The 16,075-nt window shown below is 43.6% G+C and overlaps 1 long non-coding RNA gene across 1 annotated transcript; it reads right to left on the reverse strand.

Annotated features, from left to right (window-relative positions):
* Positions 1-3,473: 3,473 nt before the first annotated feature.
* LOC134809234 (uncharacterized) lies at positions 3,474-15,935 on the reverse strand. Its single transcript, XR_010154436.1, has 2 exons — positions 15,431-15,935; positions 3,474-3,829 (listed from the first exon to the last, which is right to left on the reverse strand). It is a non-coding gene; the product is annotated as an uncharacterized LOC134809234 (long non-coding RNA).
* Positions 15,936-16,075: the final 140 nt, after the last annotated feature.

Consider the following 16,075-nt stretch of genomic DNA (forward strand, 5'->3'; position numbering starts at 1 on the left):
GGCTTAACTGACTTTGAAAGCTATGAAAGTAGGGATAGCTAAGATCAGCTGAACAACATGTCCATTTGCATAATAGCAGAGTTCCTCCTTTATCAGAAATGTGCAAGTTTCCTTGTCCTTTAGAGTTTGAGTTGTGAGTTGAGATAATATGTTTTTGCTACCAGCAATCGTAAATTAAATCAACATACCTACAAATGGCTGTCCTAACAGGGAGTCATCTAGTATCCAAAGAACCACCATTCCCTGCCCACTCCTATTGCTCCTGGATACCCACTCCACTTCACCTCCCTTCTCTTCTTCATTACTGATTAGTAGAATGTGTGGCTGCTATCTTCCCAAACTCAATAATAAGGTCACCAAAGCTGCCAGGGATCTGTGGTTCCCAGGCATCCTATTCTTGCTGAATTACCACTCCTGCTACTCACTCCTTCAACCCTAATCAGGGTCCTTCACTCCAACTTTCCACTCCATTACTATCAGCCTCTGCCTAAGCTAGATACTTATCCTTTCCTGAAACATCTGCCAATTCTCTCTCTCACTTTGTAACATGAAAATGTAACCCTGTCTCCCTAAAACTACAAGCAGTATTAGTTCAACACCAAAGAATCTGCACTTTGCCCTTCCACCATCTATGCTCCTTTGTTAGGAAGGAGAATAAGGTTTGACTCCTAATTCTGTGAGCAAGAAAAGATGCTTTTTTTTTTATTTCATATTTTCTTTTATTTATTTATTATTATTATACTTTAAGTTTTAGGGTACATGTGCACAACGTCCAGGTTAGTTACATATGTATACATGTGCCATGCTGGTGCGCTGCACCCACTAACTCGTCATCTTGCATTACGTATATCTCCCAATGCCATCCCTCCCCCCTCCCCCCACCCCACAACAGTCCCCAGAGTGTGATGTTCCCCTTCCTGTGTCCATGTGTTCTCATTGTTCAATTCCCACCTATGAGTGAGAATATGTGGTGTTTGGTTTTTTGTTCTTGTGATAGTTTACTGAGAATGATGATTTCCAATTTCATCCATGTCCCTAAAAGGACATGAACTCATCATTTTTTATGGTTGCATAGTATTCCATGGTTTATATGTGCCACATTTTCTTAATCCAGTCTATCATTGTTGGACATTTGGGTTGGTTCCAAGTCTTTGCTATTGTGAATAGTGCCGCAATAAACATACGTGTGCATGTGTCTTTATAGCAGCATGATTTATAATCCTTTGGGTATATACCTGGTAATGGGATGGCTGGGTCAAATGGTATTTCTAGTTCTAGATCCCTGAGGAATCGCCACACTGACTTCCACAATGGTTGAACTAGTTTACAGTCCCACCAACAGTGTAAAAGTGTTCCTATTTCTCCACATCCTCTCCAGCACCTGTTGTTTCCTGATTTTTTAATGATTGCCATTCTAACTGGTGTGAGATGATATCTCATAGTGGTTTTGATTTGCATTTCTCTGATGGCCAGTGATGGTGAGCATTTTTTCATGAAAGATGCTTTACCAGAGTACTGACTTGGCCTGGTGAATCCAAGTCCTCCTAGAAACATTCTTATAAATATTTCACCACGCTCTGTCAAGAACACTGTAGGCTAAATGGGTGTTTGGAGGCTTCCTTGGTAAATTAACTACATTCATCTACAGCATAGCTGCTATGAGAAGATGCATTTAGTTTTACTTCCAATATGAAAAACAAACAAATTCCTCAAAGGAGTACAATCTAGGTTCCAAAATCTAGATCTCCAGCCAGGTCGGCTCTCTTTCTGGCATCTTCACTTGGATGTCCCTCGGGCATTGAAAACCTAACATTTGTATCCCACTAAACCTGCTTGTCCACTAACCCTATTCAATTAGCAGCACCTTTTTACATTGATTGCCAAATCTAGAAACCTGAAACAGCTTTGTTTCTTGTTCCTCACTGCCTATATCCAGCTGGGCTCAAATTTTGCTAGTCATCCCTCCAAAAATCTCCTAAGCCTCTCAGTTTGCTGTAACAACTTGAGTTCAGACCCCACCAGTTTTTACTGTGACTATGAAAACAATTTCTTCAATAATTTCCCTTTTGTTTTTTCTGCCCTCTTCAGATCCATCCTTGGCACTGCCTCTAGAGTTTTCTTTCCAAAACACAGACAGGATTATGATCGGCCCCTGTTTAAAAGGAAAGAAAAAAAAAAGCAAACTTAGATTGTTCTGTCTGCTAAATCAAAAAGCCTGACTTCAGAAGAAGAGGGATTCTTGCCCATTCTGTCACATTTGAGCACCTGGGCAGTACAACAAGGATTTTGCTGGCAGCAATTCTCCAGGAGTCTCAGATGTGAGCCCCTCAATAAGGCCAGAGAATAGACAGCTCTAATGCATTCAGTCTTCTCTATTCAGGTACCCTAGAAAAATCTTCAGTGAGTACCCCCTCACCCAGAGCAAAAAAGATGCATGGAGAGGAGTCTGCCTCTTGTATTCAAGTGGGGACAGTTGCTACAGAAATAATCCCCTGGCTTTCCTGTCTAATCTCAGATTTCCAATAACCAGAGTTAAATTTTGTATTAATTGTGGTAGATCCCCTTAATCCCAGTTTTTCTGAGCTCTCCCCCTTTCACTACCTTCCTAATTTGTCTCTTATCTTACTCAAGTTTTAATGACTATATTTTAAGTTGTTAAGGCATTCTATAAATTTTCTGTTCAAGCAGATTTTAGAATAATTAGAATGCCAATCATTTTCTCCCTAATTATAATCCCAAGTTGAAGTTGCAGAATTTGGGTGCAAATTTTGAAAGAACACTCAACTGGGCGCAGTGGCTCACACCTGTAATCCCACTACTTTGAGAGGCCGAGGCTGGCGGATCACGAGGTCAGGAGTTCAAGACCAGCCTGGCCAATATGGTGAAACCCTGTTTCTACTAAAAATACAAAAATTAGCCGGATGTGGTGGGGAGCGCCTGTGGTCCCAGCTAAGGCAGGAGAATCACTTGAACCCGGGAGGTGAAGGTTGCAGTCAGCTGGGATCATGCCACTGCACTCCAGCCTGGGCAACAGAGCGAGACTCCATCTCAAAAAAAAAAAAAAGAAAGAACACTGTTGGTTGGGCATGGTGGCTCATGCTTGTAATCTCAACACTGTGGGAGGCCAAAGTGGGAGGAGGATCATTTGAGGCCAGTAGTTCAAGACCAGCCTGGGCAACAAAGCCAGTGCCTATCTCTCTCTCTCTCTTTGTTCTTTTAAAGAAAGAACACTCTTTCTAAAATCTAAATGCATTCAGTCAACAAATACGTTTGAGCCTATATTTAGTACTAAACTAGATGCTGGAGCTACAACAGTAAGGAAAAACCGACATGCACCCTGCCCTCACAGAGCCTACAGTTGGGTGAGTGGGATAGGCATGAATCAAACAAATCAAACAAATAACACATTCAAGTTTGACACTGCAACTGTAGAAAGTGCTCTGAAGGGGAGGTGACCGGTGCTTTGAGAAATATAATGCAAATTATTATTATTTTTATTTTTTCAAATGAAAGGTCTCACATATTTATTACTGAACCCAGCCAACCAGCGCATTCACAATAGATTCAGAGAGGAAAAAAATATATTCCCAATAAAACATGACCAACTGTCCAGATAGTGGTGACATTTTCAGCTTGATATGGTAACATGGTCATGACCTTGAGACAGCATAAATACGTGTGCCATCTCGTATGCAGTTCCTTGCAGACCCAGCTTGGTTCTTCTCCAATATCTCCTCTTGAAGTTGTACCCGATTTTATTTCCAGTTTTCATCCGAATCTACTGTGGAATGGGATAATTTTGCTTTTGTTTCATTGCCAGGAATTAATCCTGAAAGCGTGAGAAAACACGGCGAAAAGTGGAGTCAAGCACACACCACAATGGCAAAGAAAGGAAGAGACAGCTGTAATACAAATTAAATCAAATGTAATCAGAGGGGTCCCTTAGGAAAGGATACTTGTTCTGAAATAGTAAGGATGACTAGGAGATACCCGCTTGAGAAGGTCAAGTATTCCAGGCAAAGGGAACAGCATCTGCAAAGGAAACAGCCACAGTGGGGACGGGGACATTGAGATGAACTTAGAGAGGCAGGTAAATGCAAACCCTTCAGTTAAGTATTATCTTTATCATAAATGCAACTGAAGTCCTTGAATCAATCCCTTCATGAGGAGGAAATGAGGGTGCCACTGGTTTCATTCTAATCAAAGGAAGGGGGACTTATTCTGAATTCCATCTCTGATTCCCAAAATATCTGGTTAGTGCTTTAATGTTTCCATGACTCTAGTTTCCTTACTTATAACAAGTTTACCTCAATGCTTGTCACCTCCAGTTTTATAAAGGTATTTTAAGGAACAATGAGTCATAATTGCTGAGTTCTTTGAACTCCTTGGATGAAAGATGTTATACTGCCTATAAACATAAAGCATTGTTATTATCTATCAGAAAAAAAGCTGTCCCCAGCCAAAAAGAAACCAGCAAAATACAAAGTATATGAGGCGCCACACACTTCTGTAATATTTAAATTTATAATCTGGGTATAAATTACATGGGTTTAACATTGGGTTAAGCCCAGCATCTTTGATCTATAATGCCCACAGCACTATGCAAACATTGAGTCATCTAATCTCAAAATGCTCTGGGGGTGTGTATGTCACAAACACCAGCCATTATCATTCTTTCTTTGAATTTTTTTCCTAAAGCACACCACCAAAGTTAGTGTAAAATCTCAGAAAATGAACACAAATTAGTCGTTATTCTGCTAGTCTTCTTTCTTTTCATTCAAACGCCCAATCAAAAGCATCTCTACACCAAAATACAAACATGATCACAAAGATAAGGAAAAGCTTAAATAAAACAAGCAAAAGATTTTTATTCCTGGGTAAACATCTTATCTTTTTCTTATTTTTAGTACAGGGCAGGTTTGCTACTTTGTGAACTGTTTTGGCCTAAGAAGGAAAGTAGAGAAAAAGGACTAGAGATGAGGATACTACAAGAATGGGAACTTTGGCAAAAGAAGTGAAATGGAAACAGGGATGAGACGAAAATTTATATAGGTTCATTCCTTTTCTTTTTTCTTTTTTTTGAGATGGAGTCTTGCTCTGTCGCCCAGGCTGGAGTGCAGTGGCATGATCTCGGCTCACTGCAACTTCCGCCTCCCGGGTCCAAGCGATTCTCCTGTCTCAGCCTCCTGAGTAACTGGGATTACAGGTGCATGCCACCATGCCCAGCTAATTTTTGTATTTTTAGTACAGACGGGGTTTCACCATGTTGGCCGGGCTGGTCTCAAACTCCTGACCTCAGGTGATCCACTCACCTGAGCCTCCCAAAGTGCTGGAGTTACAGGAGTGAGCCACCACACCCAGTAGTTCACTCTTTTCTTTCCTTTCACTAATATAGCTTACAGTAGAGATGGAGGGAGGGTGAGACACTTAAAACCCAGGGCCAACTTATCCAGGGCCCGTGAAAATGTTTTAATTTCTTTTAAAATCAGAAGAAATAATGATATGATCCAGCCTGAATTAAATTTGTCTTTATACCAACACTGTTGTAAAAACAATTATTATTATTTTTAATGGTGGCAGGGGTTCACAAAGATGAAAGTACTTAAGGCCCCTGAAAGTCACAATGTGGCCCTGGAAATGCCCTATCTTAGATATTTTGAGGAAAACTTGCTGAGGACATCCTTGACTATTTATTTATTCTACCTGGACACTAGAGAATTCCACAAAAGCAACTGAATACAATATTTGAGAAGTAATTCAATAAACTGAATGGAGGAAGCTAAGTAAAAACAGAACCTGGGCTGGGCGTGGTGGCTCACGCCTGTAATCCCAGCACTTTGGGAGGCTGAGGTGGGTGGATTGCCTGAGCTCAGGAGTTCCAGACCAGCCTGGCCAATATGGTGAAACCCCATCTCTACTAAAATACAAAATATCAGCTGGGCATGGCAGCAGGCCCGTAAGCCCAGCTACTTGAGAGGCTGAGGCATGAGAATTGCTTGAACCTAGGAGGTGGAGGTTGCAGTGAGCTGAGATCATGCCACTGCACTCCAGCCTGGGTGACAAAGCGAAACTCTGTCTCAAATAAACAAACCAACCAACCAACCCTGGGGGATTATCAGTAAAGGAAACTGTGGTTTAACTTCTCCATACAGCTTATGTACACGGCATGGGGTATATTCCCCTATTTACAAGGCTATTGAAGAGAGTCATGAACCTCATCTAAGAATTGGTAATTATAGGCCAGGTGCGGTGGCTCATGCATGTAATCCAGCACTTTGGGAGGCCGAGGTGGGTGGACCATCTGAGGTCAGGAGTTCAAGACCAGCCTGGCCAACATGGTGAGACCTCATCTCTACTAAAAATACAAAAAATCCCAGCTACTCAGGAGGCTGAGGTGAGAGAATTGCTTGAACCTGGGAGACAGAGGTTGCAATGAGCCAAGATAGTGCCACTGCACTCCAGCCTGGGCAACAGAGCGAGACTATGTCTCAAAAAAAAAAAAGGGGGTCTCTTCTCTTGGCTTTGGAGCCCCCGCATCTGTCTCTGTACAGGGTAGCTTCTTCCTTTTTTCTTCTCCCTTCTTTCTTGCCGATTAAACTCTCCACTCCTTAATACCAAAAAAAAAAAAAGAATTGGTAACTACAAGCCCTTCCTCATGCTAGTGTCTGATCCGAATTTACATTAACAATATAATCTATAACGTAGCACCAAGAGGGTATTTTAAACATTTTCCTGGAATAGGAGTGTCCCTAGGATCCTGTCAGAAGCTAATACAAATCCCCTCTCAAGAAAAACACTTAAGGCCGGGCGCAGTGACTCACGCCAGTAATCCCAGAACTTTGGGAGGCCGAGGCAGGTGGATCACCTGAGGTCAGGAGTTTGAGACCAGCCTGGCAACATGGTGACACCCCAGCTCTACTAAAACTACAAAACTAGCTTGGCGTGGTGGCACAAGCCTGTAATCCCAGCTACTCGAGAGGCTGAGGCAGGAGAATCGCTTGAACCTGGGAGGCAGAGGTTGCAGTGAGCCAAGATTGTGCCATTGCAATCCATCATGGGCAACAAGAGCGAAACTCCGTCTCAAAAAAAAACAAAAAAAAAAACACTTAAAACCCTCAAACAATTCACACAGATAAAGCTCCATAAACATGAGTTTATAACAAAAAATCATCATAAAACACATGAAATAAGAAGCCTAACATAAGCAAAAATGTACAAAAACAGCAGACAATAAAATGAGAGCTGGGCACAGTGGCACACACTTGTGGTCTCACCTACCTGGGAGGCTGAGGAGGGAGGACTGCTTGAGTCCAGGAGCTTTTTGAGACTGAATTTTGCTCTTGTTGCCCAGGCTGGAGTACAATGGCACATTCTTGGCTCACTACACCTTCCACCTCTTGGGTTCAAGTGATTCTCCTGCCTCAGTCTCCCGAGTAGCTGGGTTTACAGGCATGCACCACCACACCTGGCTAATTTTGTATATTTAGTAGAGACAGGGTTTCTCCATGTTGGCCAGGCTAGTCTCAAGCTCCTGAGCTCAGGTGATCCACCTGCCTCAGCCTCCCAAAGTGCTGGGATTACAGGCATGAATACTGTGCCTGGCCAAGTCCAGGAGTTTGAGTCTAGCCTGGGTAACATAGAGAGACCTTGTCTCCAAAAATTAATTAATTAATTAATTAATTAAAGAAAAAAAAAACAGCCAGGCATGGTGGCTCACGCCTGTTAATCCCAGCACTTTGGGAGGCTAAGGCAAGTGGATCACTTGAGGTTAGGAGTTTGAGACCAGCCTGGCCAACATGGTGAAACTCCATTTCTACAAAAAATACAAAAATTAGCCAGGCATGGTGGTGTGCACCTGTAGTCCCAGCTACTCGGGAGGCTGAGGCAGGAGAATTGCTTGAACCCAGAAGGTGGACGTTGCAGTGAGCGGAGATTGCACCACTGCACTCCAGGTTGGGCAACAGAGTGAGACTCCATCTCAAAAAAAAAAAAAGGAAAAGGAAAAAGAAAACAAACCAAAATGAGACACATAATGATTTCAGATCATGCAATTATTGCACACATAATATATAAGTATATTTAACATGTTTAAAGAAATGATAACTGGAAGTATGAGTAGGAATAAGCAACCAAGCAGATATATATTTTTAAAGCTTAAATATTATGAATAAAAATACACAACTTAAATAAAAACTCTTAAGGATAATTGAAAGTAGATTCAACACAACTGAAGAGCAAAGTTGTTAATAGGTAGATAAAACTGAAAAAAATCACCCAGAATTCAGCTCAGAATATCAAATACATGGAAAATATGAGACAATAAGATATAAAGGATAGGATGAGAAGGTATAACACTTATCTAAGTGGCACCCCAGAGGATGACAATAGAGAGATATGGGAAAAGCAACATTGAACAAGAATTTAAATATTGAGATTTTTCCAGAATTGAGGGATAACACAGATAGGTATTTTTAAACAAATAAAAACAAAGTTTGCTTTAAAAAGACCCTCTTAGGCCAGGCACTGTGGCTCCCACCTGTAATCCCAGCACTTTGGGAGGCCGAGGCAGGTGGATCACCTGAGGTCAGGAGTTCGAGACCAGCCTGGCTAATATGGTGAAATCCCGTCTCTACTAAAAACACAAAAATTAGCCGGGCATGGTGGCCACCTGTAATCCCAGCTACCTGGGAGGCTGAGACTGAAGAATCGCTTGAACCTGGAAGGGGGAGGTTGCAGTGAGCCAAGACCACAGCATTGCACTCCAGCCTGGGCAACAAGAGTGAAATTCTGTCTGGAAAAAAAAAAAAAAAAAAAAGTCCTCTTGGTGTAATCAAGTTGCCAAAACAAAATAAAAAAGATACTCAGTAATTTGTAAAGGACATACTTCTGGAAGAAGGAATTATCCCAGAAGTGGTTTGATATGCAAGAAGAAATGGTGAACAAAGACATGTAGACAAATCTAATGGAACATTGACTCTATTGAGGACTAAACTCTGATTTTTTTTTTATCTTTCCCAAATTCTTATCTAAGGGGTCTGGGGAGTCATGGCCTAGAAATCATAAATTCTCATCAGATGGGTTTTATTTAACCCTATATATAGTGACTTACTTTCCAACCTGACTCTGGCATAACATTCAGAGACAAGGAAGAAAATCAAAATATTTTACCCCAAAACATGTTTCTTTGCCGTATCTTGAAAGCTGTCCTTTGTGGGGGAAAATTTGCATCTGTAAGGAATTTCTATTAACATAGCTAGTTCTTCTTCCTCTAGGACCTCCCAATCCTAAAGAGATTAACTGGCTGGGAGCGGTGGCTCACACCTTTAATCTCAGCACTTTGGGAGGCCCAGACCGCGGATCACAAGGTCAAGAGACTGAGACCATCCTGGCCAACGTGGTGAAACCCCGTCTCTACTAATAGTAAAATCCAAAAAAATTAGCCGGGCGTGGTGGCGGGCGCCTGTAATCCCAGCTACAGGGGAGGCTGAGGCAGGAGAATCGCTTGAACCCTGGAGGCGAAGCTTGCAGTGAGCCGAGATCGCGCCACTGCACTCCAGCGTGAGTGACAGAGCGAGACTCCGTCTCAAAAAAAAAAAAAAAAAAAGAAAAGAAAAGAAAAAGAAAATTTGAGACGGAGTCTGGCTCTGTCGCCCAGGCTGGAGTGCAGTGGCGCGATCCCGGCTCACTGCAAGCTCTGCCTCCCGGGTTCACGCCATTCTCCTGCCTCACCCTCCCGAGTAGCTGGGACTACAGGCGCCCGCCACTACGCCTGGCTAATTTTTGTATTTTTAGTACAGACGGCGTTTCATTATGTTGGCCAGGCTGGTCTCAAACGCCTGACCTCAGGTGATCCGCCCGCCTCGGCCTCCCAAAGTGCTGGGATTACAGGCGTGAGCCACCAAACCCGGCCTAAATCTAGCACCTTTTAAAGATCTGGATAGGAAGCATTTGTTATCTATTGTCTCTAAGGGCACCCACTATAAGACTTCAAAAGAACCTTGGTCTCCGCAATCTCTTATCTTAACCTGAACATTTCCTTTCTGTGATCTCGCGTCTTTAGATAAACTCAACCAATTGTCAACCAGGAAATGTTTAAATTTTCCTAGAGCCTGGAACCCCGCCCGACTTTGAGTTGCCCCGCCTTTCTATACCAAATTAATGTATTTCTTACATGTATTTGATTGATGTCTCATGCCTCCCTAAAATGCATAAAACCAAGCTGTGCCCCGCCCACCTTCGGCATGTGTTCTCAGGACCTCCTGAGGGCCATGTCATGGGCCATGGTCACTCATATTTTGCTCAGAATAAATATCTTCAAATATTTTACAGAGTTTGACTATTACTGTCAACTATTAAAAAACAAGTCAATGTATAACTTAGAAGGTGGACAGGACAGAAACATTGGATTACACTATAAATTAGGAAAGGGATATGATAGGAGTTAAAACAGTCTAAGATCTATGATTATTCAGGAAAATAATAAAAATGTTCATTTTCTTTAGACTTTTAAATTTAAATATCCATGGGGGCATTTCATCCCAACTGAGGGCAGACTTCCGAAAAATAATGAAGAATTAAACACATGCATTTACCGTGATTCTTCCTGAAACCCTTATTAAAACCACATTAATAGAATTTAAAAGGTTTTTTTTAAAAAAAAAAAAAAAAAAAAAAGCCTGAAGGCAGAAAGACAAAGATAACAGGGTAGAAGACAATATCAACATTTTGGGAACTGGAAGGCAGATAGATGAGAGATACTGACTGAACACATTCCAGACAGCTGAATTCTAAACCAGCAGTAATCAAAGTGAACCTTCCAAGAATTTCAGGATTTGATGGTACCAGGATATCTGAGAGTGAAGCGAAGGTGGGGCTAAAAACAGGGAGATTGGCTTAAGTTAGTTTAAAAAGAAGTTAAGCGGCCAGGCACAGTGGCTCACGCCTGTAATCCCAGGACTTTGGGAGGCCAAGGCGGGAGGATCACGAGGTCAAGTGATCGAGACCATCCTCGCCAATATGTTGAAACCCCCGTCTCTACTATAAACACAAAAATTAGCCAGGCATGGTGGCGCACGTTTGTAGTCCCAGCTATTCGGGAGGCTGAGGCAGGAGAATCGCTTGAACCCAGGAGGCAGAGGTCACAGTGAGCCGAGATCGCGCTACTGTACTCCAGCCTGGTGACAGAGTGAGACTCCGTCTCAAAAAAAAAAGTGTATGTATTTATACATTCATTGCTTGGGAGTAAACAGGTAACTTTTGGATGGTATTAACCCATAAAGCCAATGTTCCTGTTAATGTAAATAGAACACACTAGAAAGAAATTTTCATTTCTTTTTTTTTTGAGACAGAGTTTCGCTCTTGTTGCCCAGGCTGGAGTGCAATGGCACGATCTCCACCCACCACCGCCTCCCAGGTTCAAGCGATTCTCCTGCCTTAGCCTCCCGAGTAGCTGGGATTACAGGCATGTGCCACCACACCTGGCTAATTTTGTATTTTTAGTAGAGATGGGGTTTCTCCATGTTAGTTAGGCTGATCTCGAACTCACGACCTCAGGTGATCTGCCCGCCTCGGCATCCCAAAGTGCTGGGATTACAGGCGTGAGCCACTGTGACTGGCAAAATCTTCATTTCTTAAGAACAGCATTATCATTTTTCAGAAAACATAAAAATTAGCAGTTTCACATATAATAGAAAGTTTCTTGGCCTGGCGCAGTGACTCACGCCTGTAATCCTAGTACTTTGGGAGGCTGAGGCAGGCAAATCACCTGAGGTCAGGGGTTTGAGACCAGTCTAGCCAACATGACGAAACCCCCATCTCTACTAGAAATACAAAAATTAGCCAGGTGTGGTGGTGCATGCCTGTAATCCCAGCTACACGTGAGGCTGAGGCAGAATTGCTTGAACCCGGGAGGCGAAGTTGCAGTGAGCCGAGATCATGCCACTGCACTCCAGCCTGGGCGACAGATGGAGACTCCGTCACAAAAAAAAAAAAAAAAAAAGAGAAAGAAAGAAAGTTTCTTAATTCACATGTCTTCATATTCCAAGCTAAGAAGAGGTGAAAATCCTTTAATTCTTAAGTATAAATTAACCTTTGAATATGATTGTAGGATTTTAATAATCTATGGGTGTGTTCATAGATCTATTAGTGCTGAGACATTTTTGTAAGGATGGATGCTTTATTAACCACAGTTATTTGTGTATCTGTAATTATAGCCTTGATGGAGCAAGGATCATCACCTTTAAGCTGGTTTAGAGGCTATATAATGTGGAGTGCTTGGTGCATTACTAAGACAGGGCAATTCACTTAATGGCTGTGCACTATTTCTTAGCTTGGTTTGAAGACAAAAAAGAATAATTTATATGTTCCAGAATAAATGAGATTATCTTATTATAGCTTCCAGAAGACATAATTTCCAAGCTGACAACAGCCACAAATGCATTTTAAGGTGTCTTTAATATATTTCACATAACTGCATAATTTTAGCTACTGTTTATGAAATAATTTAGTCACAAACCAAAGTCTAAAAATGACTTCATGTAACTTTTTAAAGAACAATACTTCCCCAAATAAGATCGACTGCTTCTTTCAAGATTATTTAAATCTTAGAATGGTACATTTTTTAAAAATCTGTGTTCAGTAATCTAAAGCAGCAGAAAAAAATTGATGTAAAACTTACATTTTAAAAAACGCATTCTGGGCTGGGCACAGTGGCTCACGGCTGTAATCCCAGCACTTTGGGAGGCCAAGGTGGGCGATCACCTGAGGTCAGGAGATCTAGACCATCCTGGCTAACATGATGAAACCCTGTCTCTACTAAAAATACAAAAATTAGCTGGGTGTGGTGGAGTGCACCTGCAGTCCCTGCTACTCAGGAGGCTGAGGCAGGAGAATCGCTTGAATCCGGGAGGCCAAGGTTGCAGTGGGCGAGATCACGCCACTGCACTCCAGCCTGGGCGACAGAGCGAGATCCTGTCCCCCTCTCCCAAAAAAGCACATTCTGAAAAGATATATTTAAGGTGCAATGATTTGTTGTTGCACAGATACTTACATTTTATTAACATATTGCCATAGAAAATAAGCATTCAATTCAACTTGAGAAATACTTGAGAACCTAGTATGTGCTTTCAGAAGTGACGAAGACAAAAAAAAATGTGCTTTTTCAGCCTTCTAGAAGTATTTAGAACAAGAAAAGTGATTAATAGGTATGCAAATGCCTAACACAGAAGGAGGCAAAAGCTAAGAATTAGAAGAAAAAGTACCAGGAAAGGGATTAAGATAAAAATCCTTTTGGGTAGTTGTTGTTCCTCTTCCTCCTCCTCCTCCTTCCTCCTCCCTTCGTCCTCCCGGTCCTCCTCCCTCCTCCTCCTAAATCCTTTCGGGTAATTCCTCCTCCTCCTCCTCCTCCTCCTCTCCGTCCTCCCCCTCTCCCTCCTCCTCCTAAATCCTTTCGGGTAATTCCTCCTCCTCCTCCTCTCCGTCCTCCCCCTCCCCCTCCTAAATCCTTTTGGGTAATTCTTCCTCCTCCTCCTCCTTCTTTTCTTCTTCTTTCTTCTTCCTTCTCCTTCTTGGATCAAGGCTCTCTGCAACCTCTGCCTCCCTGGGCTCACCTTATTAGCTCCACTTACTGAGATCCTGCTTACCGGGTTCCTGCACATAGTAAGTGGAAGATAACAAAACTAATATTGGATAATATTTGTCCTCCTACCTCAGCCTCCGGAGTAGCTGGGACTACAGGCACTGCGCGCCACCACATCCGGCTCATTTTTTATTTTTAGTAGAGATGGGGGGGTCTTGCCATGTTGCCCAGGCTGGTCTCGAACGCCTGGGCTCAGGCGATCGTCCACCTCTGCCTCCCAACATGCTGGGAGTTCGAGACCAGCCTGGCCCATATGGTGAAACCCCGTCTCTACTAAAAATACAAAAATTAGCCGGGCGTGGGGGCGCGCGCCTGTAGTCCCAGGTACTCGGGAAGCTGAAGCAGAAGAATCGCTTGAACCTTGGAGGCGGAGGTTGCAGTGAGCCGAGATGGGGTCACTGAACTCCAGCCTGGGCGACAGAGCGAGTATAGAAAAGTTCTCGTAGAACACTGTTAAACAGATGAACAACTTCAATACTTGCTCTTCTCTGCTTGATTTCATTTAGTGTGGTGAGTAAAAATTTAAATTCCAAATATTATTTACACGCAATTATATCCAGTAGAATTCCTGTTTGCTCAAATGGGAAGTCCCTAGCCGTTACTCATGTTGTCTTACGTCTGTATTGAACTCTTACTAGTTTGTAAAAGCTTTGGCAGAACTTTACAATCCGATGGTATGATTTTGCAAAGCCACTTCCTCTTACTATCACTGGTCATCTGTCATTTATTGGGCTGCCGTAAAGCAGGATTCCCCTTAAATCAAATTAAATTGGAATCACTTGAGTAAGGCTCAGGTACTAGTATATATATATATATATATATTTTTTTTTTTTTTTTTTTTTTTTGAGACGTAGTCTCGCTGTGTCGCCCAGGCTGGAGTGCAGTGGCGCAATCTCGGCTCACTGCAAGCTCCCCCTCCCGGGGTTCACGCCATTCTCCTGCCTCAGCCTCCCGAGTCGCTGGGACTACAGGCGCCTGCAACCACGCCTGGCTAATTTTTTGTATTTTTAGTAGAGACAGGGTTTCACCGTGTTAGCCAGGATGGTCTCGATCTCCTGACCTCATGATCCGCCCGCCTGGGCACCCAAAGTGCTGGGATTACAGGCGTGAGTCACCGCGCCCAGCCAGGCACTAGTATTTTAAAAACATTCTCCAAGTAATTTTCATGTGCAGCCAGAATTGCAACTCACCAGGCTAAACTGCAGTTGCGCAATTCTGGTCTTCTTGATACCTGATTTCTTTGCCCCTTCTCTTTTCTGGTTCAATGCATAATAAGAATTTTCCAATATTAGTTTTATTAGCTTCCACTTACTGAATTCTGCTTACGGGGGTTCCTGCTTAGTCTAGATAGTAAGCAGGAACTTACAAACTATGTAAGCTTATAGACTACATAAGCAGGAACCCTGTAAGCAAGAACTCAGTAAGTGGAAGCTAATTAAAACTACGTGCCAGGCAGGGTGCCAAGCATTTTTTGTGCATTATCTCATTTAACTTTCATAGCAACCCCGAAGTAGGTGCCACTTCTATGAAACCTGCCCAGTTACTGCCCCACTCCGCGGAATAAGTTCTTACCCACCGCTCCTCTTCTTCAATTCATTTCTGTTATGGAACTGTCGCGGCACTACAAAGTCTCTACGTAGTTATAAATAAACGTTATCTGGAAGAGCAGCCGACAACAACTTTCAAGATCTCCAATTCCCCGACCCCACACTCCAACTGACGCCTTCAACCACAACTACTGAGCCCCACTTTCAAAGCTCACTCACTAATATTGGATAATATTTGTCTGCCTACCTCAGCCTCCGGAGTAGCTGGGACTATAGCGTCTTACTAGCCAGCTTCAGGGCTAGAATAGCCTTTCTGTGCAAGTGGAAAAAACCTCAGGTATTTCCCAAATCGGTAGCTGCAGAGGGGCTCTATCCCTACCAGAGATGGAGAAAAGCCCTCTCGCGCTTTTTGTGTCAGCCAGAGCGGCTCGTTAAGAGAGCGAAGGCCAGGGGCTGCACAGGTCGCATCCCGAGAGCATGAGGTCAGAGACCCTGCCCCTGGGGCAAACCGCGAGGGGTGGGACGGGTGGGTGCAGGCGGGGCGGAGGGTAGGAGCCGCCCTAGTGGCGGCCCCTGGGAGTGTCCCGTGCCTCGCCTTAAAGGAGGGCGCCAACGCAATTTCAGTATCTGGGAGACGGGCTGCCCCACCCCCGCGCGCAAAACCCTGGTTTAGCTTAAGGGATGGAGGCGGGGACCCCTGCGCAGGCTTGCGGCGTGGGAGGCGGCCGCCCGCGACCTAAGACGCCGCGCGCCGGGAGGCTGAGAGTTCGGCGCCGGGAGGGTCCCGGGGACAGAGGAGCGCCTCGCCCGGTTGCCAAGGCAACCCCACGCGGCTGGAGAAGCCGGCGCTCGCAGCCCGGCCCGGGCCGCTGCCGGAAGTGACGCGAGTTCA

Source organism: Pan troglodytes, chromosome 22 (assembly GCF_028858775.2).
Source record: "Pan troglodytes isolate AG18354 chromosome 22, NHGRI_mPanTro3-v2.0_pri, whole genome shotgun sequence".
In the NCBI taxonomy this organism is placed as follows: domain Eukaryota; kingdom Metazoa; phylum Chordata; class Mammalia; order Primates; family Hominidae; genus Pan; species Pan troglodytes.